This window comes from Pleurodeles waltl, chromosome 12 (genome assembly GCF_031143425.1).
Source record: "Pleurodeles waltl isolate 20211129_DDA chromosome 12, aPleWal1.hap1.20221129, whole genome shotgun sequence".
Lineage (NCBI taxonomy): Eukaryota > Metazoa > Chordata > Amphibia > Caudata > Salamandridae > Pleurodeles > Pleurodeles waltl.
This window is the reverse complement of record NC_090451.1, coordinates 117,924,506-117,950,332: the sequence shown is the minus strand read 5'-3', so window position 1 is coordinate 117,950,332 and position 25,827 is coordinate 117,924,506. Positions and strand designations below refer to the sequence as shown.

Here is a 25,827-nt window from a genome sequence, read left to right as displayed (position 1 = left end):
AGGAATGGCCACCTCCTGGGTTGAATTCCAGTGAGTAACAATCTAGGACATTCCTAGGGTGGCTACTTGGTCCTCAGAGCATACATTTGTCAAGCATTATGGCTTAATAATTTTTCTGTTTTGCATTTGAGTACCAATGTTTTGAACTCTGCATTACCCTTAGTCCATCTTGTCTTTGTCACAAACATTACATCCTGCCCACCTTCTCATCAGTCCTTTGGCAAGGGCTTGGCACCCAGGTTGGGTGCATGGGGCTAGAATTTAAGGATCCTCCTGTTCTTTCTTCCTGTTGGAAGGTGACATCACCCTACTTTGTAATGACTGTCACAAGGACGCAATGGACTAAGGCTAATGAAGATTACCAATAAGTAACCAACGCATCACCACTCTTTCTGAATGTGCGTGGCTCATTCCGCAGGACTTGTTCTTTGTATAATTCCTGGATTTTCAGAAGCCCTTTGATGGCAGCACCCCCACACTGAAAATTGTTTGAGCACCACTGTACAAGGGTCAGTTGTCATGCTCATCTGCGGCGTAAATTTGCATTGAAGTAGTCTAACTCCCCAGGCCTTGTCTTTTGCTCAATTTGCCTTTGTGAGTTTTCTCTCAATCACTGTCGACTTCCTTTGATCTTTCTTTCTTCTTTCACTTCACCTTCGCCTTCAGTGTATCTTTCGGCCCTCTTAAGAGACACACCCCCTTGTAGCCACTTCTATACTTCTGTCACCTAATTATTTTCCTATCCTTTCCCCTGTAACGTTGCTGATCCTAGCTATAGCATCACTATCCAGAATCTGTTCACCTGAGTTATGTTCCTCTTATCCCCACGCATCTAATAATCAGCTCTTGGTCTCCCTCCACCTCTCACGAGACATAGTCTGAGGCAGTGTCTCCATCTTGGAGAGACAATCCCTTGCACTTGTGTTGTTCTACTGGCACTGCCGGCTTGAGCTTTGGTCAGCAGTGGCAAAAGAAGGACTAATGGAAAGTGAACGAATACTGGAGCAACAGAGTGTATGGATTTATAAGAGCTTGATTAAATGAGAAAAAAAGAGTTTAGTTGAGAGAAAAAATGCAACCTGGCCCATACGGGGATCGAACCCGTGACCTTGGCGTTATTAGCACCACGCTCTAACCAACTGAGCTAACCGGCCATGAGTACTAAACATATCCTTTTTCCATGTAATGCAGATAGATAGAAGAGTTGGTCTCACTATCGCAATTCCTTCATACTTTTCTCCTTCCGCCCCCTGTCTGGATTACAATAACAAGAGCTGTGGAGTGCTGCACGCCAGCCTCAGTGCCTCTTCTTTTACTCAATCTCACTGTGTGCTGTGATATCTTTGTAACATCGCTTGTTGCCGGAAAAAAAGGAAAGGATGGATAGTATTTTTATTCTTTTACAACAAAACCCAAAATGCATCGGCTTGCTTGCTCATTAAGTTTACAAGGCCAGCTGCTTTTGAGATATTATAATTATAGTGGTTATTCGGCATTGGAGGTAAGAGAGTTTTTTTTAGGTCTGGCCGTTCCTTCTGCTTCAAATTACTTGAGCTCTTGTCAACAAAGTAACAACAAAACATAGCCAACGGTTCGTTGCTCAAGCCTTCCCTAATGCGCCTTCCCATGTCTCTCCTGCCGACCACAGTGCAGGAAATCTGAGTTTGCATTTGCGCGAAGAGACGTACAACACAAGAAGGCGCGCTTTCGTGCGCCAGGCACCACCCGGCCTGTGCATTCCTCACTGTCGTGAGATCAGTTTACTCAGCAGAGCATGACGCTGCAATTGGTTAGTAGGGCAGGCCTGACCAGAATAGTATATTTGGGGTCATGTATTTGATTGCATTTTTAAAACAGTAACAGAACTTAACTGCAATGTTTAAATAGGTCTAGACATATTTAAACAGTGTCAATTTAATAGAAGAATTGTGGACAATTCAGAGGGGAGGCACCAATGTTTATTTTTCCCATTGGGTGGATGCGGCATTAAAGAGTTTGAAGACCACTGGTCTAAGTGGACACTAATATACCTGGATGCTCCTGAATCCTCGCAACAGATGCCAGCAAACCTGGCTGGAGAGCTACTGTGTTGGACTGATCCTGTCGATTCAAGTGGTCTTTCCTAGAGAGTCGGAGGTCATGGAAATAGATGGAGTTGTTGGTAATCTTCAGGGCTTTGAAGTTTTCCCATCATCATCTGTCTCAAAAAAATGTGCTAGTAAAGACAGAGAATAAGTTAGCTGTCTTTTACATTAACCAACAGTGAAGCATGCATTCAAAATCCCTCAATGCAATGGCAGAACAATTGGGTTATTGGGCAGAGATCAACCTGTTGCACACGTCGGCAGTACACATCAAGGGCACCGACAATGTGATGGCAGACAGCTGGAGGTTTCCAAATTTGCTGGAGTTGACGTTATCCAGGTCGTTGTTTTGAGAGATATGCCGAGAGTTTGTGAAACCCTTTCTGGATCTCTTTTCAAACAAGGACAATGCTCATCTTTGTCGATTCTGATCCAGGCTTCCGGAACAAGGAGCCTAGGTAGTGGACGTATTGGTGATAAAGTGGCTGAGAAGTCTCCTTTATACATTCCCCCACTTTTTATTGATCCAGATGGTTCTCTTCAAGTCTCAGCAGGGGGGAGGGAACTTTATTCTTGTGGGCCCTTATTGGCCAGAGATGTCATGGTTTCCTCTTCTGAACCCCTGGCTCTTCTACCTCCTTGGGTACTGCTCAAGTGTGTCTCTCTCAGAACGTCGTCCCTGACCTTCTTGCTCCAACTCACTCTATAGCTTTGGAGGTTGAGAAGTCTGGACTGCTAGCAAAGGGTCTTTCCTCTTCCTTAGTGGAGTTAAATCAGCACTCCAGCAGGCCTTCTACTTCGAAGTCTTACTCAAAGAACTGGAAGTATTTTGAGACGTGATGTTCTGCTCATGATCTTTTGGCACCTACCTGTAGTTTGTCTGCTATTTTGCATTTTCTTCTGAATGGGTTTCACTTGAATCTCTTTCCACTCTGAAAGCTCATTGCTTTGCGATAAAGGTTTTTAGGGACTTTTCTGTACCTTCGAAGATGTTACAATCTTTGGTGTCTAGACTGTTCTGATCTTTTGTCAATTGTAAGACCAGTTGAAAAATCCCTTTTCTCCAACTCAGAATCTTCCTACTCTTTTATAGGCTTTGCAATTTTATCTCTTTGAGGATCTGGATACTGTAGACATAAAGATTGTTTCCTATAAAGTTATTTTCCTATTTCCTATCACCTTGCTGAGAACAATTGGGGAGCTGGGAGCCTTAAAATGCTGTCCTCTCTTTATTTGATACTTTGGAAGATGGGGTAACTTTAAGGCCTAGCCTTACCTTTGCTGCAAAGGTTAAGTCTATTTTTGATAGATCTTAGGAAATAATTTTTCCTTCTTTCATTCCCTCTCCTTCCTCTCCGGAGGAACATTTTCTGAATACACTTGATGTTTAAAGAGCTCTTTTCATTTATGTCACCAGGCCTCTGCAGTTCAGGAAAACCGACTCCTTGTTTGTGACTTTTGGACAGCCTGGAAAAGACAAGAAGGTGACTTTTATGACTCTGAGTAGGTCGATTAAGTTGTCCATTTTTCTGGCTTTGCAAGGCTTTTTAGAATATCTTCCAGTTCAAGGATGGTCTACGAGAGGAATGGCCACCTCCTGGGTTGAATTCCAGTGAGTAACAATCTAGGAAATTCCTAGGGTGGCTACTTGGTCCTCAGAGCATACATTTGTCATGCATTATGGCTTAATAATTTTTCTGTTTTGCATTTGAGTACCAATGTTTTGAACTCTGCATTACCCTTAGTCCATCTTGTCTTTGTCACAAACATTACATCCTGCCCACATTCCCATCAGTCCTTTGGCAAGGGCTTGGCACCCAGGTTGGGTGCATGGGGCTAGCATTTAAGGATCCTCCTGTTCTTTCTTCCTGTTGGAAGGTGACATCACCCTACTTTGTAATGACTGTCACAAGGACGCAATGGACTAAGGCTAATGAAGATTACCAATAAGTAACCAACGTATCACCACTCTTTCTGAATGTGCGTGGCTCATTCCGCAGGACTTGTTCTTTGTATAATTCCTGGATTTTCAGAAGCCCTTTGATGGCAGCACCCCCACACTGAAAATTGTTTCAGCACCACTGTACAAGGGTCAGTTGTCATGCTCATCTGCGGCGTAAATTTGCATTGAAGTAGTCTAACTCCCCAGGCCTTGTCTTTTGCTCAATTTGCCTTTGTGAGTTTTCTCTCCATCACTGTCGACTTCCTTTGATCTTTCTTTCTTCTTTCACTTCACCTTCGCCTTCAGTGTATCTTTCGGCCCTCTTAAGAGACACACCCCCTAGTAGCCACTTCTATACTTCTGTCACCTAATTATTTTCCTATCCTTTGCCCTGTAACGTTGCTGATCCTAGCTATAGCATCACTATCCAGAATCTGTTCACCTGAGTTATGTTCCTCTTATCCCCATGCATCTAATAATCAGCTCTTGGTCTCCCTCCACCTCTCACGAGACATAGTCTGAGGCAGTGTCTCCATCTTGGAGAGACAATCCCTTGCACTTGTGTTGTTCTACTGGCGCTGCCGGCTTGAGCTTTGGTCAGCAGTGGCAAAAGAAGGACTAATGGAAAGTGAACGTATACTGGAGCAACAGAGTGTATGGATTTATAAGAGCTTGATTAAATGAGAAAAAAAGAGTTTAGTTAAGAGAAAAAATGCAACCTGGCCCGTACGGGGATCGAACCCGCAACCTTGGTGTTATTAGCACCACGCTCTAACCAACTGAGCTAACCGGCCATGAGTACTAAAGATATCCTTTTTCCATGTAATGCAGATAGATAGAAGAGTTTGTCTCACTATCGCAATTCCTTCATACTTTTCTCCTTCCGCCCCCTGTCTGGATTACAATAACAAGAGCTGTGGAGTGCTGGACGCCAGCCTCAGTGCCTCTTCTTTCACTCAATCTAACTGTGTGCTGTGATATCTTTGTAACATCGCTTGTTGCCGGAAAAAAAGGAAAGGATGGATAGTATTTTTATTCTTTTACAACAAAACCCAAAATGCATTGGCTTGCTTGGTCATTAAGTTTACAAGGCCAGCTGCTTTTGAGATATTATAATTATAGTGGTTATTCGGCGTTGGAGGTAAGAGAGTTTTTTTTATGTCTGGCCGTTCCTTCTGCTTCCAATTACTTGAGCTCATGTCAACAAAGTAACAACAAAACATAGCCAACGGTTCGTTCCTCAAGCCTTCCCTACTGCGCCTTCCCATGTCTCTCCTGCCGACCACAGTGCAGGAAATCTGAGTTTGCATTTGCGCGAAGAGACGTACAACACAAGAAGGCGCGCTTTTGTGCGCGGGCACCACCCGGCCTGTGCATTCCTCACTGTCGTGAGATCAGTTTACTCAGCAGAGCATGACGCTGCAATTGGTTAGTAGGGCAGGCCTGACCAGAATAGTATATTTGGGGTCATGTATTTGATTGCATTTTTAAAACAGTAACAGAACTTAACTGCAATGTTTAAATAGGTCTAGACATATTTAAACAGTGTCAATTTAATAGAAGAATTGTAGACAATTCAGAGGGGAGGCACCAATGTTTTTTTTCCCATTGGGTGGATGCGGCATTAAAGAGTTTGAAGACCACTTGTCTAAGTGGACACTAATACACCTGGATGCTCCTGAATTCTTCGCAACAGATGCCAGCAAACCTGGCTGGAGAGCTACTGTGTTGGACTGATCCTGTCGATTCAAGTGGTCTTTCCTAGAGAGTCGGAGGTCATGGAAATAGATGGAGTTGATGGTAATCTTCAGGGCTTTGAAGTTTTCCCATCATCATCTGTCTCAAAAAAATGTGCTAGTAATGACAGAGAATAAGGTAGCTGTCTTTTACATTAACCAACAGTGAAGCATGCATTCAAAATCCCTCAATGCAATAGCAGAACAATTGGGTTATTGGGCAGAGATCAACCTGTTGCACACGTCGGCAGTACACATCAAGGGCACCGACAATGTGATGGCAGACAGCTGGAGGTTTCCAAATTTGCTGGAGTTGACATTATCCAGGTCGTTGTTTTGAGAGATATGCCGAGAGTTTGTGAAACCCTTTCTGGATCTCTTTTCAAACAAGGACAATGCTCATCTTTGTCGATTCTGATCCAGGCTTCCGGAACAAGGAGCCTAGGTAGTGGATGTATTGGTGATAAAGTGGCTGAGAAGTCTCCTTTATACATTCCCCCACTTTTTATTGATCCAGATGGTTCTCTTCAAGTCTCAGCAGGGGGGAGGGAACTTTTTTCTTGTGTGCCCTTATTGGCCAGAGATATCATGGTTTCCTCTTCTGAACCCCTGGCTCTTCTACCTCCTTGGGTACTGCTCAAGTGTATCTCTGTCAGAACGTCGTCCCTGAACTACTTGCTCCAACTCACTCTATCACTTTGGAGGTTGAGAAGTCTGGACTGCTAGCAAAGGGTCTTTCCTCTTCCTTAGTGGAGTTAGTTCAGCACTCCAGCAGGCCTTCTACTTCGAAGTCTTACTCAAAGAACTGGAAGTCTTTTGAGACGTGATGTTCTGCTCATGATCTTTTGGCACCTACCTGTAGTTTGTCTGCTATTTTGCATTTTCTTCTGAATGGGTTTCACTTGAATCTCTTTCCACTCTGAAAGCTCATTGCTTTGCGATAAAGGTTTTTAGGGACTTTTCTGTACCTTCGTCGATGTTACAGTCTTTGGTGTCTAGACTGTTCTGATCTTTTGTCAATTGTAAGACCAGTTGAAAAATCCCTTTTCTCCAACTCAGAATCTTCCTACTCTTTTATAGGCTTTGCAATTTTATCTCTTTGAGGATCTGGATACTGTAGACATAAAGATTGTTTCCTATAAAGTTATTTTCCTATTTCCTATCATCTTGCTGAGAACAATTGGGGAGCTGGGAGCCTTAAAATGCTGTCCTCTCTTCACTTGATACTTTAGAAGATGGGGTAACTTTAAGGCCTAGCCTTACCTTTGCTGCAAAGGTTAAGTCTATTTTTGATAGATCTTAGGAAATAATTCTTCCTTCTTTCATTCCCTCTCCTTCCTCTCCGGAGGAACATTTTCTGAATACACTTGATGTTTAAAGAGCTCTTTTCATTCATGTCAACAGGCCTCTGCAGTTCAGGAAAACCGACTCCTTGTTTGTGACTTTTGGACAGCCTGGAAAAGACAAGAAGGTGACTTTTATGACTCTGAGTAGGTGGATTAAGTTGTCAATTTTTCTGGCTTTGCAAGGCTTTTTAGAATATCTTCCAGTTCAGGGATGGTCTACGAGAGGAATGGCCACCTCCTGGGTTGAATTCCAGTGAGTAACAATCTAGGAAATTCCTAGGGTGGCTACTTGGTCCTCAGAGCATACATTTGTCAAGCATTATGGCTTAATAATGTTTCTGTTTTGCATTTGAGTACCAATGTTTTGAACTCTGCATTACCCTTAGTCCATCTTGTCTTTGTCACAAACATTACATCCTGCCCACCTTCCCATCAGTCCTTTGGCAAGGGCTTGGCACCCAGGTTGGGTGCATGGGGCTAGCATTTAAGGATCCTCCTGTTCTTTATTCCTGTTGGAAGGTGACATCACCTTACTTTGTAATGACTGTCACAAGGACGCAATGGACTAAGGCTAATGAAGATTACCAATAAGTAACCAACGCATCACCACTCTTTCTGAATGTGCGTGGCTCATTCCGCAGGACTTGTTCTTTGTATAATTCCTGGATTTTCAGAAGCCCTTTGATGGCAGCACCCCCACACTGAAAATTGTTTCAGCACCACTGTACAAGGGTCAGTTGTCATGCTCATCTGCGGCGTAAATTTGCATTGAAGTAGTCTAACTCCCCAGGCCTTGTCTTTTGCTCAATTTGCCTTTGTGAGTTTTCTCTCCATCACTGTCGACTTCCTTTGATCTTTCTTTCTTCTTTCACTTCACCTTCGCCTTCAGTGTATCTTTCGGCCCTCTTGAGAGACACACCCCCTAGTAGCCACTTCTATACTTCTGTCACCTAATTATTTTCCCATCCTTTCCCCTGTAACGTTGCTGATCCTAGCTATAGCATCACTATCCAGAATCTGTTCACCTGAGTTATGTTCCTCTTATCCCCACGCATCTAATAATCAGCTCTTGGTCTCCCTCCACCTCTCACGAGACATAGTCTGAGGCAGTGTCTCCATCTTGGAGAGACAATCCCTTGCACTTGTGTTGTTGTACTGGCGCTGCCGGCTTGAGCTTTGGTCAGCAGTGGCAAAAGAAGGACTAATGGAAAGTGAACGTATACTGGAGCAACAGAGTGTATGGATTTATAAGAGCTTGATTAAATGAGAAAAAAAGAGTTTAGTTGAGAGAAAAAATGCAACCTGGCCCGTACGGGGATCAAACCCGTGACCTTGGCGTTATTAGCACCACGCTCTAACCAACTGAGCTAACCGGCCATGAGTACTATAGATATCCTTTTTCCATGAAATGCAGATAGATAGAAGAGTTGGTCTTACTATCGCAATTCCTTCATACTTTTCTCCTTCCGCCCCCTGTCTGGATTACAATAACAAGAGCTGTGGAGTGCTGCACGCCAGCCTCAGTGCCTCTTCTTTCACTCAATCTCACTGTGTGCTGTGATATCTTTGTAACATCGCTTGTTGCCGGAAAAAAAGGAAAGGATGGATAGTATTTTTATTCTTTTACAACAAAACCCAAAATGCATCGGCTTGCTTGCTCATTAAGTTTACAAGGCCAGCTGCTTTTGAGATATTATAATTATAGTGGTTATTCGGCGTTGGAGGTAAGAGAGTTTTTTTTAGGTCTGGCCGTTCCTTCTGCTTCCAATTACTTTAGCTCTTGTCAACAAAGTAACAACAAAACATAGCCAACGGTTCGTTGCTCAAGCCTTCCCTACTGCGCCTTCCCATGTCTCTCCTGCCGACCACAGTGCAGGAAATCTGAGTTTGCATTTGCGCGAAGAGACGTACAACACAAGAAGGCGCGCTTTTGTGCGCCGGGCACCACCCGGCCTGTGCATTCCTCACTGTCGTGAGATCAGTTTACTCAGCAGAGCATGACGCTGCAATTGGTTAGTAGGGCAGGCCTGACCAGAATAGTATATTTGGGGTCATTTATTTGATTGCATTTTTAAAACAGTAACAGAACTTAACTGCAATGTTTAAATAGGTCTAGACATATTTAAACAGTGTCAATTTAATAGAAGAATTGTGGACAATTCAGAGGGGAGGCACCAATGTTTTTTTTTCCCATTGGGTGGATGCGGCATTAAAGAGTTTGAAGACCACTTGTCTAAGTGGACACTAATACACCTGGATGCTCCTGAATTCTTCGCAACAGATGCCAGCAAACCTGGCTGGAGAGCTACTGTGTTGGACTGATCCTGTCGATTCAAGTGGTCTTTCCTAGAGAGTCGGAGGTCATGGAAATAGATGGAGTTGATGGTAATCTTCAGGGCTTTGAAGTTTTCCCATCATCATCTGTCTCAAGAAAATGTGCTAGTAATGACAGAGAATAAGGTAGCTGTCTTTTACATTAACCAACAGTGAAGCATGCATTCAAAATCCCTCAATGCAATAGCAGAAAAATTGGGTTATTGGGCAGAGATCAACCTGTTGCACACGTCGGCAGTACACATCAAGGGCACCGACAATGTGATGGCAGACAGCTTGAGGTTTCCAAATTTGCTGGAGTTGACATTATCCAGGTCGTTGTTTTGAGAGATATGCCGAGAGTTTGTGAAACCCTTTCTGGATCTCTTTTCAAACAAGGACAATGCTCATCTTTGTCGATTCTGATCCAGGCTTCCGGAACAAGGAGCCTAGATAGTGGACGTATTGGTGATAAAGTGGCTGAGAAGTCTCCTTTATACATTCCCCCACTTTTTATTGATCCAGATGGTTCTCTTCAAGTCTCAGCAGGGGGGAGGGAACTTTATTCTTGTGGGCCCTTATTGGCCAGAGATGTCATGGTTTCCTCTTCTGAACCCCTGGCTCTTCTACCTCCTTGGGTACTGCTCAAGTGTATCTCTGTCAGAACGTCGTCCCTGACCTACTTGCTCCAACTCACTCTATCGCTTTGGAGGTTGAGAAGTCTGGACTGCTAGCAAAGGGTCTTTCCTCTTCCTTAGTGGAGTTAATTCAGCACTCCAGCAGGCCTTCTACTTCGAAGTCTTACTCAAAGAACTGGAAGTCTTTTGAGACGTGATGTTCTGCTCATGATCTTTTGGCACCTACCTGTAGTTTGTCTGCTATTTTGCATTTTCTTCTGAATGGGTTTCTCTTGAATCTCTTTCCACTCTGAAAGCTCATTGCTTTGCGATAAAGGTTTTTAGGGACTTTTCTGTACCTTCGTCGATGTTACAGTCTTTGGTGTCTAGACTGTTCTGATCTTTTGTCAATTGTAAGACCAGTTGAAAAATCCCTTTTCTCCAACTCAGAATCTTCCTACTCTTTTATAGGCTTTGCAATTTTATCTCTTTGAGGATCTGGATACTGTAGACATAAAGATTGTTTCCTATAAAGTTATTTTCCTATTTCCTATCATCTTGCTGAGAACAATTGGGGAGCTGGGAGCCTTAAAATGCTGTCCTCTCTTCACTTGATACTTTAGAAGATGGGGTAACTTTAAGGCCTAGCCTTACCTTTGCTGCAAAGGTTAAGTCTATTTTTGATAGATCTTAGGAAATAATTCTTCCTTCTTTCATTCCCTCTCCTTCCTCTCCGGAGGAACATTTTCTGAATACACTTGATGTTTAAAGAGCTCTTTTCATTCATGTCAACAGGCCTCTGCAGTTCAGGAAAACCGACTCCTTGTTTGTGACTTTTGGACAGCCTGGAAAAGACAAGAAGGTGACTTTTATGACTCTGAGTAGGTGGATTAAGTTGTCAATTTTTCTGGCTTTGCAAGGCTTTTTAGAATATCTTCCAGTTCAGGGATGGTCTACGAGAGGAATGGCCACCTCCTGGGTTGAATTCCAGTGAGTAACAATCTAGGAAATTCCTAGGGTGGCTACTTGGTCCTCAGAGCATACATTTGTCAAGCATTATGGCTTAATAATGTTTCTGTTTTGCATTTGAGTACCAATGTTTTGAACTCTGCATTACCCTTAGTCCATCTTGTCTTTGTCACAAACATTACATCCTGCCCACCTTCCCATCAGTCCTTTGGCAAGGGCTTGGTACCCAGGTTGGGTGCATGGGGCTAGCATTTAAGGATCCTCCTGTTCTTTATTCCTGTTGGAAGGTGACATCACCTTACTTTGTAATGACTGTCACAAGGACGCAATGGACTAAGGCTAATGAAGATTACCAATAAGTAACCAACGCATCACCACTCTTTCTGAATGTGCGTGGCTCATTCCGCAGGATTTGTTCTTTGTATAATTCCTGGATTTTCAGAAGCCCTTTGATGGCAGCACCCCCACACTGAAAATTGTTTCAGCACCACTGTACAAGGGTCAGTTGTCATGCTCATCTGCGGCGTAAATTTGCATTGAAGTAGTCTAACTCCCCAGGCCTTGTCTTTTGCTCAATTTGTTTTTGTGAGTTTTCTCTCAATCACTGTCGACTTCCTTTGATCTTTCTTTCTTCTTTCACTTCACCTTCGCCTTCAGTGTATCTTTCGGCCCTCTTGAGAGACACACCCCCTTGTAGCCACTTCTATACTTCTGTCACCTAATTATTTTCCTATCCTTTCCCCTGTAACGTTGCTGATCCTAGCTATAGCATCACTATCCAGAATCTGTTCACCTGAGTTATGTTCCTCTTATCCCCACGCATCTAATAATCAGCTCTTGGTCTCCCTCCACCTCTCACGAGACATAGTCTGAGGCAGTGTCTCCATCTTGGAGAGACAATCCCTTGCACTTGTGTTGTTCTACTGGCGCTGCCGGCTTGAGCTTTGGTCAGCAGTGGCAAAAGAAGGACTAATGGAAAGTGAACGTATACTGGAGCAACAGAGTGTATGGATTTATAAGAGCTTGATTAAATGAGAAAAAAAGAGTTTAGTTGAGAGAAAGAATGCAACCTGGCCCGTACGGGGATCAAACCCGTGACCTTGGTGTTATTAGCACCATGCTCTAACCAACTGAGCTAACCGGCCATGAGTACTATAGATATCCTTTTTCCATGAAATGCAGATAGATAGAAGAGGTGGTCTAACTATCGCAATTCCTTCATACTTTTGTCCTTCCGCCCCCTGTCTGGATTACAATAACAAGAGCTGTGGAGTGCTGCACGCCAGCCTCAGTGCCTCTTCTTTCACTCAATCTCACTGTGTGCTGTGATATCTTTGTAACATCGCTTGTTGCCGGAAAAAAAGGAAAGGATGGATAGTATTTTTATTCTTTTACAACAAAACCCAAAATGCATCGGCTTGCTTGCTCATTAAGTTTACAAGGCCAGCTGCTTTTGAGATATTATAATTATAGTGGTTATTCGGCGTTGGAGGTAAGAGAGTTTTTTTTAGGTCTGGCCGTTCCTTCTGCTTCCAATTACTTTAGCTCTTGTCAACAAAGTAACAACAAAACATAGCCAACGGTTCGTTGCTCAAGCCTTCCCTACTGCGCCTTCCCATGTCTCTCCTGCCGACCACAGTGCAGGAAATCTGAGTTTGCATTTGCGCGAAGAGAAGTACAACACAAGAAGGCGCGCTTTCGTGCGCCGGGCACCACCCGGCCTGTGCATTCCTCACTGTCGTGAGATCAGTTTACTCAGCAGAGCATGACGCTGCAATTGGTTAGTAGGGCAGGCCTGACCAGAATAGTATATTTGGGGTCATTTATTTGATTGCATTTTTAAAACAGTAACAGAACTTAACTGCAATGTTTAAATAGGTCTAGACATATTTAAACAGTGTCAATTTAATAGAAGAATTGTGGACAATTCAGAGGGGAGGCACCAATGTTTTTTTTTCCCATTGGGTGGATGCGGCATTAAAGAGTTTGAAGACCACTTGTCTAAGTGGACACTAATACACCTGGATGCTCCTGAATTCTTCGCAACAGATGCCAGCAAACCTGGCTGGAGAGCTACTGTGTTGGACTGATCCTGTCGATTCAAGTGGTCTTTCCTAGAGAGTCGGAGGTCATGGAAATAGATGGAGTTGATGGTAATCTTCAGGGCTTTGAAGTTTTCCCATCATCATCTGTCTCAAAAAAATGTGCTAGTAATGACAGAGAATAAGGTAGCTGTCTTTTACATTAACCAACAGTGAAGCATGCATTCAAAATCCCTCAATGCAATAGCAGAACAATTGGGTTATTGGGCAGAGATCAACCTGTTGCACACGTCGCCAGTACACATCAAGGGCACCGACAATGTGATGGCAGACAGCTTGAGGTTTCCAAATTTGCTGGAGTTGACATTATCCAGGTCGTTGTTTTGAGAGATATGCCGAGAGTTTGTGAAACCCTTTCTGGATCTCTTTTCAAACAAGGACAATGCTCATCTTTGTCGATTCTGATCCAGGCTTCCGGAACAAGGAGCCTAGGTAGTGGACGTATTGGTGATAAAGTGGCTGAGAAGTCTCCTTTATACATTCCCCCACTTTTTATTGATCCAGATGGTTCTCTTCAAGTCTCAGCAGGGGGGAGGGAACTTTATTCTTGTGGGCCCTTATTGGCCAGAGATGTCATGGTTTCCTCTTCTGAACCCCTGGCTCTTCTACCTCCTTGGGTACTGCTCAAGTGTATCTCTGTCAGAACGTCGTCCCTGACCTACTTGCTCCAACTCACTATATCGCTTTGGAGGTTGAGAAGTCTGGACTGCTAGCAAAGGGTCTTTCCTCTTCCTTAGTGGAGTTAATTCAGCACTCCAGCAGGCCTTCTACTTCGAAGTCTTACTCAAAGAACTGGAAGTCTTTTGAGACGTGATGTTCTGCTCATGATCTTTTGGCACCTACCTGTAGTTTGTCTGCTATTTTGCATTTTCTTCTGAATGGATTTCACTTGAATCTCTTTCCACTCTGAAAGCTCATTGCTTTGCGATAAAGGTTTTTAGGGACTTTTCTGTACCTTCGTCGATGTTACAGTCTTTGGTGTCTAGACTGTTCTGATCTTTTGTCAATTGTAAGACCAGTTGAAAAATCCCTTTTCTCCAACTCAGAATCTTCCTACTCTTTTATAGGCTTTGCAATTTTATCTCTTTGAGGATCTGGATACTGTAGACATAAAGATTGTTTCCTATAAAGTTATTTTCCTATTTCCTATCATCTTGCTGAGAACAATTGGGGAGCTGGGAGCCTTAAAATGCTGTCCTCTCTTCACTTGATACTTTAGAAGATGGGGTAACTTTAAGGCCTAGCCTTACCTTTGCTGCAAAGGTTAAGTCTATTTTTGATAGATCTTAGGAAATAATTCTTCCTTCTTTCATTCCCTCTCCTTCCTCTCCGGAGGAACATTTTCTGAATACACTTGATGTTTAAAGAGCTCTTTTCATTCATGTCAACAGGCCTCTGCAGTTCAGGAAAACCGACTCCTTGTTTGTGACTTTTGGACAGCCTGGAAAAGACAAGAAGGTGACTTTTATGACTCTGAGTAGGTGGATTAAGTTGTCAATTTTTCTGGCTTTGCAAGGCTTTTTAGAATATCTTCCAGTTCAGGGATGGTCTACGAGAGGAATGGCCACCTCCTGGGTTGAATTCCAGTGAGTAACAATCTAGGAAATTCCTAGGGTGGCTACTTGGTCCTCAGAGCATACATTTGTCAAGCATTATGGCTTAATAATGTTTCTGTTTTGCATTTGAGTACCAATGTTTTGAACTCTGCATTACCCTTAGTCCATCTTGTCTTTGTCACAAACATTACATCCTGCCCACCTTCCCATCAGTCCTTTGGCAAGGGCTTGGTACCCAGGTTGGGTGCATGGGGCTAGCATTTAAGGATCCTCCTGTTCTTTATTCCTGTTGGAAGGTGACATCACCTTACTTTGTAATGACTGTCACAAGGACGCAATGGACTAAGGCTAATGAAGATTACCAATAAGTAACCAACGCATCACCACTCTTTCTGAATGTGCGTGGCTCATTCCGCAGGATTTGTTCTTTGTATAATTCCTGGATTTTCAGAAGCCCTTTGATGGCAGCACCCCCACACTGAAAATTGTTTCAGCACCACTGTACAAGGGTCAGTTGTCATGCTCATCTGCGGCGTAAATTTGCATTGAAGTAGTCTAACTCCCCAGGCCTTGTCTTTTGCTCAATTTGTTTTTGTGAGTTTTCTCTCAATCACTGTCGACTTCCTTTGATCTTTCTTTCTTCTTTCACTTCACCTTCGCCTTCAGTGTATCTTTCGGCCCTCTTGAGAGACACACCCCCTTGTAGCCACTTCTATACTTCTGTCACCTAATTATTTTCCTATCCTTTCCCCTGTAACGTTGCTGATCCTAGCTATAGCATCACTATCCAGAATCTGTTCACCTGAGTTATGTTCCTCTTATCCCCACGCATCTAATAATCAGCTCTTGGTCTCCCTCCACCTCTCACGAGACATAGTCTGAGGCAGTGTCTCCATCTTGGAGAGACAATCCCTTGCACTTGTGTTGTTCTACTGGCGCTGCCGGCTTGAGCTTTGGTCAGCAGTGGCAAAAGAAGGACTAATGGAAAGTGAACGTATACTGGAGCAACAGAGTGTATGGATTTATAAGAGCTTGATTAAATGAGAAAAAAAGAGTTTAGTTGAGAGAAAGAATGCAACCTGGCCCGTACGGGGATCAAACCCGTGACCTTGGTGTTATTAGCACCATGCTCTAACCAACTGAGCTAACCGGCCATGAGTACTATAGATATCCTTTTTCCATGAAATGCAGATAGATAGAAGAGTTGGTCTAACTATCGCAATTCCTTCATACTTTTGTCCTTCCGCCCCCTGTCTGGATTACAATAACAAGAGCTGTGGAGTGCTGCACGCCAGCCTCAGTGCCTCTTCTTTCACTCAATCTCACTGTGTGCTGTGATATCTTTGTAACATCGCTTGTTGCCGGAAAAAAAGGAAAGGATGGATAGTATTTTTATTCTTTTACAACAAAACCCAAAATGCATCGGCTTGCTTGCTCATTAAGTTTACAAGGCCAGCTGCTTTTGAGATATTATAATTATAGTGGTTATTCGGCGTTGGAGGTAAGAGAGTTTTTTTTAGGTCTGGCCGTTCCTTCTGCTTCCAATTACTTTAGCTCTTGTCAACAAAGTAACAACAAAACATAGCCAACGGTTCGTTGCTCAAGCCTTCCCTACTGCGCCTTCCCATGTCTCTCCTGCCGACCACAGTGCAGGAAATCTGAGTTTGCATTTGCGCGAAGAGAAGTACAACACAAGAAGGCGCGCTTTCGTGCGCCGGGCACCACCCGGCCTGTGCATTCCTCACTGTCGTGAGATCAGTTTACTCAGCAGAGCATGACGCTGCAATTGGTTAGTAGGGCAGGCCTGACCAGAATAGTATATTTGGGGTCATTTATTTGATTGCATTTTTAAAACAGTAACAGAACTTAACTGCAATGTTTAAATAGGTCTAGACATATTTAAACAGTGTCAATTTAATAGAAGAATTGTGGACAATTCAGAGGGGAGGCACCAATGTTTTTTTTTCCCATTGGGTGGATGCGGCATTAAAGAGTTTGAAGACCACTTGTCTAAGTGGACACTAATACACCTGGATGCTCCTGAATTCTTCGCAACAGATGCCAGCAAACCTGGCTGGAGAGCTACTGTGTTGGACTGATCCTGTCGATTCAAGTGGTCTTTCCTAGAGAGTCGGAGGTCATGGAAATAGATGGAGTTGATGGTAATCTTCAGGGCTTTGAAGTTTTCCCATCATCATCTGTCTCAAAAAAATGTGCTAGTAATGACAGAGAATAAGGTAGCTGTCTTTTACATTAACCAACAGTGAAGCATGCATTCAAAATCCCTCAATGCAATAGCAGAACAATTGGGTTATTGGGCAGAGATCAACCTGTTGCACACGTCGCCAGTACACATCAAGGGCACCGACAATGTGATGGCAGACAGCTTGAGGTTTCCAAATTTGCTGGAGTTGACATTATCCAGGTCGTTGTTTTGAGAGATATGCCGAGAGTTTGTGAAACCCTTTCTGGATCTCTTTTCAAACAAGGACAATGCTCATCTTTGTCGATTCTGATCCAGGCTTCCGGAACAAGGAGCCTAGGTAGTGGACGTATTGGTGATAAAGTGGCTGAGAAGTCTCCTTTATACATTCCCCCACTTTTTATTGATCCAGATGGTTCTCTTCAAGTCTCAGCAGGGGGGAGGGAACTTTATTCTTGTGGGCCCTTATTGGCCAGAGATGTCATGGTTTCCTCTTCTGAACCCCTGGCTCTTCTACCTCCTTGGGTACTGCTCAAGTGTATCTCTGTCAGAACGTCGTCCCTGACCTACTTGCTCCAACTCACTATATCGCTTTGGAGGTTGAGAAGTCTGGACTGCTAGCAAAGGGTCTTTCCTCTTCCTTAGTGGAGTTAATTCAGCACTCCAGCAGGCCTTCTACTTCGAAGTCTTACTCAAAGAACTGGAAGTCTTTTGAGACGTGATGTTCTGCTCATGATCTTTTGGCACCTACCTGTAGTTTGTCTGCTATTTTGCATTTTCTTCTGAATGGATTTCACTTGAATCTCTTTCCACTCTGAAAGCTCATTGCTTTGCGATAAAGGTTTTTAGGGACTTTTCTGTACCTTCGTCGATGTTACAGTCTTTGGTGTCTAGACTGTTCTGATCTTTTGTCAATTGTAAGACCAGTTGAAAAATCCCTTTTCTCCAACTCAGAATCTTCCTACTCTTTTATAGGCTTTGCAATTTTATCTCTTTGAGGATCTGGATACTGTAGACATAAAGATTATTTCCTATAAAGTTATTTTCCTATTTCCTATCATCTTGCTGAGAACAATTGGGGAGCTGGGAGCCTTAAAATGATGTCCTCTCTTCACTTGATACTTTAGAAGATGGGGTAACTTTAAGGCCTAGCCTTACCTTTGCTGCAAAGGTTAAGTCTATTTTTGATAGATCTTAGGAAATAATTCTTCCTTCTTTCATTCCCTCTCCTTCCTCTCCGGAGGAACATTTTCTGAATACACTTGATGTTTAAAGAGCTCTTTTCATTTATGTCACCAGGCCTCTGCAGTTCAGGAAAACCGACTCCTTGTTTGTGACTTTTGGACAGCCTGGAAAAGACAAGAAGGTGACTTTTATGACTCTGAGTAGGTGGATTAAGTTGTCAATTTTTCTGGCTTTGCAAGGCTTTTTAGAATATCTTCCAGTTAAGGGATGGTCTACGAGAGGAATGGCCACCTCCTGGGTTGAATTCCAGTGAGTAACAATCTAGGAAATTCCTAGGGTGGCTACTTGGTCCTCAGAGCATACATTTGTCAAGCATTATGGCTTAATAATTTTTCTGTTTTGCATTTGAGTACCAATGTTTTGAACTCTGCATTACCCTTAGTCCATCTTGTCTTTGTCACAAACATTACATCCTGCCCACCTTCTCATCAGTCCTTTGGCAAGGGCTTGGCACCCAGGTTGGGTGCATGGGGCTAGAATTTAAGGATCCTCCTGTTCATTCTTCCTGTTGGAAGGTGACATCACCCTACTTTGTAATGACTGTCACAAGGACGCAATGGACTAAGGCTAATGAAGATTACCAATAAGTAACCAACGCATCACCACTCTTTCTGAATGTGCGTGGCTCATTCCGCAGGACTTGTTCTTTGTATAATTCCTGGATTTTCAGAAGCCCTTTGATGGCAGCACCCCCACACTGAAAATTGTTTCAGCACCACTGTACAGGGGTCAGTTGTCATGCTCATCTGCGGCGTAAATTTGCATTGAAGTAGTCTAACTCCCCAGGCCTTGTCTTTTGCTCAATTTGCCTTTGTGAGTTTTCTCTCAATCACTGTCGACTTCCTTTGATCTTTCTTTCTTCTTTCACTTCACCTTCGCCTTCAGTGTATCTTTCGGCCCTCTTAAGAGACACACCCCCTTGTGGCCACTTCTATACTTCTGTCACCTAATTATTTTCCTATCCTTTCCCCTGTAACGTTGCTGATCCTAGCTATAGCATCACTATCCAGAATCTGTTCACCTGAGTTATGTTCCTCTTATCCCCACGCATCTAATAATCAGCTCTTGGTCTCCCTCCACCTCTCACGAGACATAGTCTGAGGCAGTGTCTCCATCTTGGAGAGACAATCCCTTGCACTTGTGTTGTTCTACTGGCGCTGCCGGCTTGAGCTTTGGTCAGCAGTGGCAAAAGAAGGACTAATGGAAAGTGAACGTATACTAGAGCAACAGAGTGTATGGATTTATAAGAGCTTGATTAAATGAGAAAAAAAGAGTTTAGTTGAGAGAAAAAATGCAACCTGGCCCGTATGGGGATCAAACCCACGACCTTGGCGTTTTTAGCACCATGCTCTAACCAACTGAGCTAACTTGCCATGAGTACTACAGAAATCCTTTTTCCATGTAATGCAGATAGATAGAAGAGCTGGTCTCACTATCGCAATTCCTTCATACTTTTCTCCTTCCGCCCCCTGTCTAGATTACAATAACAAGAGCTGTGGAGTGCTGCACGCCAGCCTCTGTGCCTCTTCTTTCACTCAATCTCACTGTGTGCTGTGATATCTTTGTAACATCGCTTGTTGCCGTAAAAAAAGGAAAGGAGGGATAGTATTTTTATTCTTTTACAACAAAACCCAAAATGCATCGGCTTGCTTGGTCATTAAGTTTACAAGGCCAGCTGCTTTTGAGATATTATAATTATAGTGGTTATTCGGCGTTGGAGGTAAGAGAGTTTTTTTTAGGTCTGGCCGTTCCTTCTGCTTCAAATTACTTGAGCTCATGTCAACAAAGTAACAACAAAACATAGCCAACGGTTCGTTGCTCAAACCTTCCCTACTGCGCCTTCCCATGTCTCTCCTGCCGACCACAGTGCAGGAAATCTGAGTTTGCATTTGCGCGAAGAGACGTACAACACAAGAAGGCGCGCTTTTGTGCGCCGGGGACCACGCGGCCTGTGCATTCCTCACTGTCGTGAGATCAGTTTACTCAGCAGAGCATGACGCTGCAATTGGTTAGTAGGGCAGGCCTGACCAGAATAGTATATTTGGGGTCATGTATTTGATTGCATTTTTAAAACAGTAACAGAACTTAACTGCAATGTTTAAATAGGTCTAGACATATTTAAACAGTGTCAATTTAATAGAAGAATTGTGGACAATTCAGAGGGGAGGCACCAATGTTTTTTTTTCCCATTGGGTGGATGCGGCATTAAAGAGTTTGAAGACCACTGGTCTAAGTGGACACTAATACACCTGGATGCTCCTGAATTCCTCGCAACAGATGCCAGCAAACCTGGCTGGAGAGCTACTGTGTTGGACTGATCCTGTTGATTCAAGTGGTCTTTCCTAGAGAGTCAGAGGTCATGGAAATAGATGGAGTTGATGGTAATCTTCAGGGCTTTGAAGTTTTCCCATCATCATCTGTCTCAAAAAAATGTGCTAGTAAAGACAGAGAATAAGGTAGCTGTCTTTTACATTAACCAACAGTGAAGCATGCATTCAAAATCCCTCAATGCAATAGCAGAACAATTGGGTTATTGGGCAGAGATCAACCTGTTGCACACTTCGGCAGTACACATCAAGGGCACCGACAATGTGATGGCAGACAGCTGTAGGTTTCCAAATTTGCTGGAGTTGACGTTATCCAGGTCGTTGTTTTGAGAGATATGCCGAGAGTTTGTGAAACCCTTTCTGGATCTCTTTTCAAACAAGGACAATGCTCATCTTTGTCGATTCTGATCCAGGCTTCCGGAACAAGGAGCCTAGGTAGTGGACGTATTGGTGATAAAGTGGCTGAGAAGTCTCCTTTATACATTCCCCCACTTTTTATTGATCCAGATGGTTCTCTTCAAGTCTCAGCAGGGGGGAGGGAACTTTATTCTTCTGGGCCCTTATTGGCCAGAGATGTCATGGTTTCCTCTTCTGAACCCCTGGCTCTTCTACCTCCTTGGGTACTGCTCAAGTGTGTCTCTCTCAGAACGTCATCCCTGACCTTCTTGCTCCAACTCACTCTATCGCTTTGGAGGTTGAGAAGTCTGGACTGCTAGCAAAGGGTCTTTCCTCTTCCTTAGTGGAGTTAATTCAGCACTCCAGCAGGCCTTCTACTTCGAAGTCTTACTCAAAGAACTGGAAGTCTTTTGAGACGTGATGTTCTGCTCATGATCTTTTGGCACCTACCTGTAGTTTGTCTGCTATTTTGCATTTTCTTCTGAATGGGTTTCACTTGAATCTCTTTCCACACTGAAAGCTCATTGCTTTGCGATAAAGGTTTTTAGGGACTTTTCTGTACCTTCGAAGATGTTACAATCTTTGGTGTCTAGACTGTTCTGATCTTTTGTCAATTGTAAGAACAGTTGAAAAATCCCTTTTCTCCAACTCAGAATCTTCCTACTCTTTTATAGGCTTTGCAATTTTATCTCTTTGAGGATCTGGATACTGTAGACATAAAGATTGTTTCCTATAAAGTTATTTTCCTATTTCCTATCACCTTGCTGAGAACAATTGGGGAGCTGGGAGCCTTAAAATGCTGTCCTCTCTTCATTTGATACTTTGGAAGATGGGGTAACTTTAAGGCCTAGCCTTACCTTTGCTGCAAAGGTTAAGTCTATTTTTGATAGATCTTAGGAAATAATTCTTCCTTCTTTCATTCCCTCTCCTTCCTCTCCGGAGGAATATTTTCTGAATACACTTGATGTTTAAAGAGCTCTTTTCATTTATGTCACCAGGCCTCTGCAGTTCAGGAAAACCGACTCCTTGTTTGTGACTTTTGGACAGCCTGGAAAAGACAAGAAGGTGACTTTTATGACTCTGAGTAGGTGGATTAAGTTGTCAATTTTTCTGGCTTTGCAAGGCTTTTTAGAATATCTTCCAGTTCAGGGATGGTCTACGAGAGGAATGGCCACCTCCTGGGTTGAATTCCAGTGAGTAACAATCTAGGAAATTCCTAGGGTGGCTACTTGGTCCTCAGAGCATACATTTGTCAAGCATTATGGCTTAATAATTTTTCTGTTTTGCATTTGAGTACCAATGTTTTGAACTCTGCATTACCCTTAGTCCATCTTGTCTTTGTCACAAACATTACATCCTGCCCACCTTCCCATCAGTCCTTTGGCAAGGGCTTGGCACCCAGGTTGGGTGCATGGGGCTAGCATTTAAGGATCCTTCTGTTCTTTCTTCCTGTTGGAAGGTGACATCACCTTACTTTGTAATGACTGTCACAAGGACGCAATGGACTAATGCTAATGAAGATTACCAATAAGTAACCAACGCATCACCACTCTTTCTGAATGTGCGTGGCTCATTCCGCAGGACTAGTTCTTTGTATGATTCCTGGATTTTCAGAAGCCCTTTGATGGCAGCACCCCCACACTGAAAATTGTTTCAGCACCACTGTACAAGGGTCAGTTGTCATGCTCATCTGCGGCGTAAATTTGCATTGAAGTAGTCTAACTCCCCAGGCCTTGTCTTTTGCTCAATTTGCCTTTGTGAGTTTTCTCTCAATCACTGTCGACTTCCTTTGATCTTTCTTTCTTCTTTCACTTCACCTTCGCCTTCAGTGTATCTTTCGGCCCTCTTAAGAGACACACCCCCTTGTAGCCACTTCTATACTTCTGTCACCTAATTATTTTCCTATCCTTTCCCCTGTAACGTTGCAGATCCTAGCTATAGCATCACTATCCAGAATCTGTTCACCTGAGTTATGTTCCTCTTATCCCCACGCATCTAATAATCAGCTCTTGGTCTCCCTCCACCTCTCACGAGACATAGTCTGAGGCAGTGTCTCCATCTTGGAGAGACAATCCCTTGCACTTGTGTTGTTCTACTGGCGCTGCCGGCTTGAGCTTTGGTCAGCAGTGGCAAAAGAAGGACTAATGGAAAGTGAACGTATACTGGAGCAACAGAGTGTATGGAATTAGAAGAGCTTGATTAAATGAGAAAAAAAGAGTTTAGTTGAGAGAAAAAATGCAACCTGGCCCGTACGGGGATCGAACCCACGACCTTGGCGTTATTAGCACCACGCTCTAACCAACTGAGCTAACCAGCCATGAGTACTAAAGATATGCTTTTTCCATGTAATGCAGATAGATAGAAGAGTTGGTCTCACTGTAGCAATTCCTTCATACTTTTCTCCTTCCGCCCCCTGTCTGGATTACAATAACAAGAGCTGTGGAGTGCTGCACGCCAGCCTCAGTGCCTCTTCTTTCACTCAATCTCACTGTGTGCTGTGATATCTTTGTAACATCGCTTGTTGCCGGAAAAAAAGGAAAGGAGGGATAGTATTTTTATTCTTTTACAACAAAACCCAAAATGCATCGGCTTGCTTGGTCATTAAGTTTACAAGGCCAGCTGCTTTTGAGATATTATAATTATAGTGGTTATTCGGCGTTGGAGGTAAGAGAGTTTTTTTTAGGTCTGGCCGTTCCTTCTGCTTAAATTACTTGAGCTCATGTCAACAAAGTAACAACAAAACATAGCCAACGGTTCGTTGCTCAAGCCTTCCCTACTGCGCCTTTCCATGTCTCTCCTGCCGACCACAGTGCAGGAAACCTGAGTTCGCATTTGCGCGAAGAGACGTACAACACAAGAAGGCGCAATTTTGTGCGCCGGGCACCACCCGGCCTGTGCATTCCTCACTGTCATGAGATCCGTTTACTCAGCAGAGCATGACGCTGCAATTGGTTAGTAGGGCAGGCCTGACCAGAATAGTATATTTGGGGTCATGTATATGATTGCATTTTTAAAACAGTAACAGAACTTAACTGCAATGTTTAAATAGGTCTAGACATATTTAAACAGTGTCAATTTAATAGAAGAATTGTGGACAATTCAGAGGGGAGGCACCAATGTTTTTTTTTCCCATTGGGTGGATGCGGCATTAAAGAGTTTGAAGACCACTGGTCTAAGTGGACACTAATACACCTGGATGCTCCTGAATTCCTCGCAACAGATGCCAGCAAACCTGGCTGGAGAGCTACTGTGTTGGACTGATCCTGTCGATTCAAGTGGTCTTTCCTAGAGAGTCAGAGGTCATGGAAATAGATGGAGTTGATGGTAATCTTCAGGGCTTTGAAGTTTCCCATCATCATCTGTCTCAAAAAAATGTGCTAGTAAAGACAGAGAATAAGGTAGCTGTCTTTTACATTAACCAACAGTGAAGCATGCATTCAAAATCCCTCAATGCAATAGCAGAACAATTGGGTTATTGGGCAGAGATCAACCTGTTGCATACGTCGGCAGTACACATCAAGGGCACTGACAATGTGATGGCAGACAGCTGGAGGTTTCCAAATATCCTGGAGTTGACGTTATCCAGGTCGTTGTTTTGAGAGATATGCCGAGAGTTTGTGAAACCCTTTCTGGATCTCTTTTCAAACAAGGACAATGCTCATCTTTGTCGATTCTGATCCAGGCTTCCGGAACAAGGAGCCTAGGTAGTGGACGTATTGGTGATAAAGTGGCTGAGAAGTCTCCTTTATACATTCCCCCACTTTTTATTGATCCAGATGGTTCTCTTCAAGTCTCAGCCGGGGGGAGGGAACTTTATTCTTGTGGGCCCTTATTGGCCAGAGATGTCATGGTTTCCTCTTCTGAACCCCTGGCTCTTCTACATCCTTGAGTACTGCTCAAGTGTGTCTCTGTCAGAACGTCGTCCCTGACCTTCTTGCTCCAACTCACTCTATCGCTTTGGAGGTTGAGAAGTCTGGACTGCTAGCAAAGGGTCTTTCCTCTTCCTTAGTGGAGTTAATTCAGCACTCCAGCAGGCCTTCTACTTCGAAGTCTTACTCAAAGAACTGGAAGTCTTTGGAGACGTGATGTTCTGCTCATGATCTTTTGGCACCTACCTGTAGTTTGTCTGCTATTTTGCATTTTCTTCTGAATGGGTTTCACTTGAATCTCTTTCCACTCTGAAAGCTCATTGCTTTGCGATAAAGGTTTTTAGGGACTTTTCTGTACCTTCGTCGATGTTACAATCTTTGGTGTCTAGACTGTTCTGATCTTTTGTCAATTGTAAGACCAGTTGAAAAATCCCTTTTCTCCAACTCAGAATCTTCCTACTCTTTTATAGGCTTTGCAATTTTATCTCTTTGAGGATCTGGATACTGTAGACATAAAGATTGTTTCCTATAAAGTTATTTTCCTATTTCCTATCACCTTGCTGAGAACAATTGGGGAGCTGGGAGCCTTAAAATGCTGTCCTCTCTTCATTTGATACTTTGGAAGATGGGGTAACTTTAAGGCCTAGCCTTACCTTTGCTGCAAAGGTTAAGTCTATTTTTGATAGATCTTAGGAAATAATTCTTCCTTCTTTCATTCCCTCTCCTTCCTCTCCGGAGGAACATTTGCTGAATACACTTGATGTTTAAAGAGCTCTTTTCATTCATGTCACCAGGCCTCTGCAGTTCAGGAAAACCGACTCCTTGTTTGTGACTTTTGGACAGCCTGGAAAAGACAAGAAGGTGACTTTTATGACTCTGAGTAGGTGGATTAAGTTGTCAATTTTTCTGGCTTTGCAAGGCTTTTTAGAATATCTTCCAGTTCAGGGATGGTCTACGAGAGGAATGGCCACCTCCTGGGTTGAATTCCAGTGAGTAACAATCTAGGAAATTCCTAGGGTGGCTACTTGGTCCTCAGAGCATACATTTGTCAAGCATTATGGCTTAATAATTTTTCTGTTTTGCATTTGAGTACCAATGTTTTGAACTCTGCATTACCCTTAG

The 25,827-nt window shown here is 43.3% G+C and overlaps 7 non-coding genes across 7 annotated transcripts; all 7 read right to left on the bottom strand.

Moving 5' to 3' along the window:
* Positions 1-1,080: 1,080 nt before the first annotated feature.
* TRNAI-AAU (transfer RNA isoleucine (anticodon AAU)) lies at positions 1,081-1,154 on the bottom strand. The gene has a single exon. It is a non-coding gene; the product is annotated as a tRNA-Ile (tRNA).
* Positions 1,155-4,746: 3,592 nt separating this feature from the next.
* On the bottom strand, positions 4,747-4,820 carry TRNAI-AAU (transfer RNA isoleucine (anticodon AAU)). The gene has a single exon. It is a non-coding gene; the product is annotated as a tRNA-Ile (tRNA).
* Positions 4,821-8,411: 3,591 nt separating this feature from the next.
* TRNAI-AAU (transfer RNA isoleucine (anticodon AAU)) lies at positions 8,412-8,485 on the bottom strand. The gene has a single exon. It is a non-coding gene; the product is annotated as a tRNA-Ile (tRNA).
* Positions 8,486-12,078: 3,593 nt separating this feature from the next.
* TRNAI-AAU (transfer RNA isoleucine (anticodon AAU)) lies at positions 12,079-12,152 on the bottom strand. The gene has a single exon. It is a non-coding gene; the product is annotated as a tRNA-Ile (tRNA).
* A 3,593-nt stretch (positions 12,153-15,745) lies between these two features.
* TRNAI-AAU (transfer RNA isoleucine (anticodon AAU)) lies at positions 15,746-15,819 on the bottom strand. Its single transcript has one exon. It is a non-coding gene; the product is annotated as a tRNA-Ile (tRNA).
* A 3,593-nt stretch (positions 15,820-19,412) lies between these two features.
* TRNAF-AAA (transfer RNA phenylalanine (anticodon AAA)) lies at positions 19,413-19,486 on the bottom strand. Its single transcript has one exon. It is a non-coding gene; the product is annotated as a tRNA-Phe (tRNA).
* Positions 19,487-23,079: 3,593 nt separating this feature from the next.
* On the bottom strand, positions 23,080-23,153 carry TRNAI-AAU (transfer RNA isoleucine (anticodon AAU)). The gene has a single exon. It is a non-coding gene; the product is annotated as a tRNA-Ile (tRNA).
* Between the last annotated feature and the right edge of the window lie 2,674 nt (positions 23,154-25,827).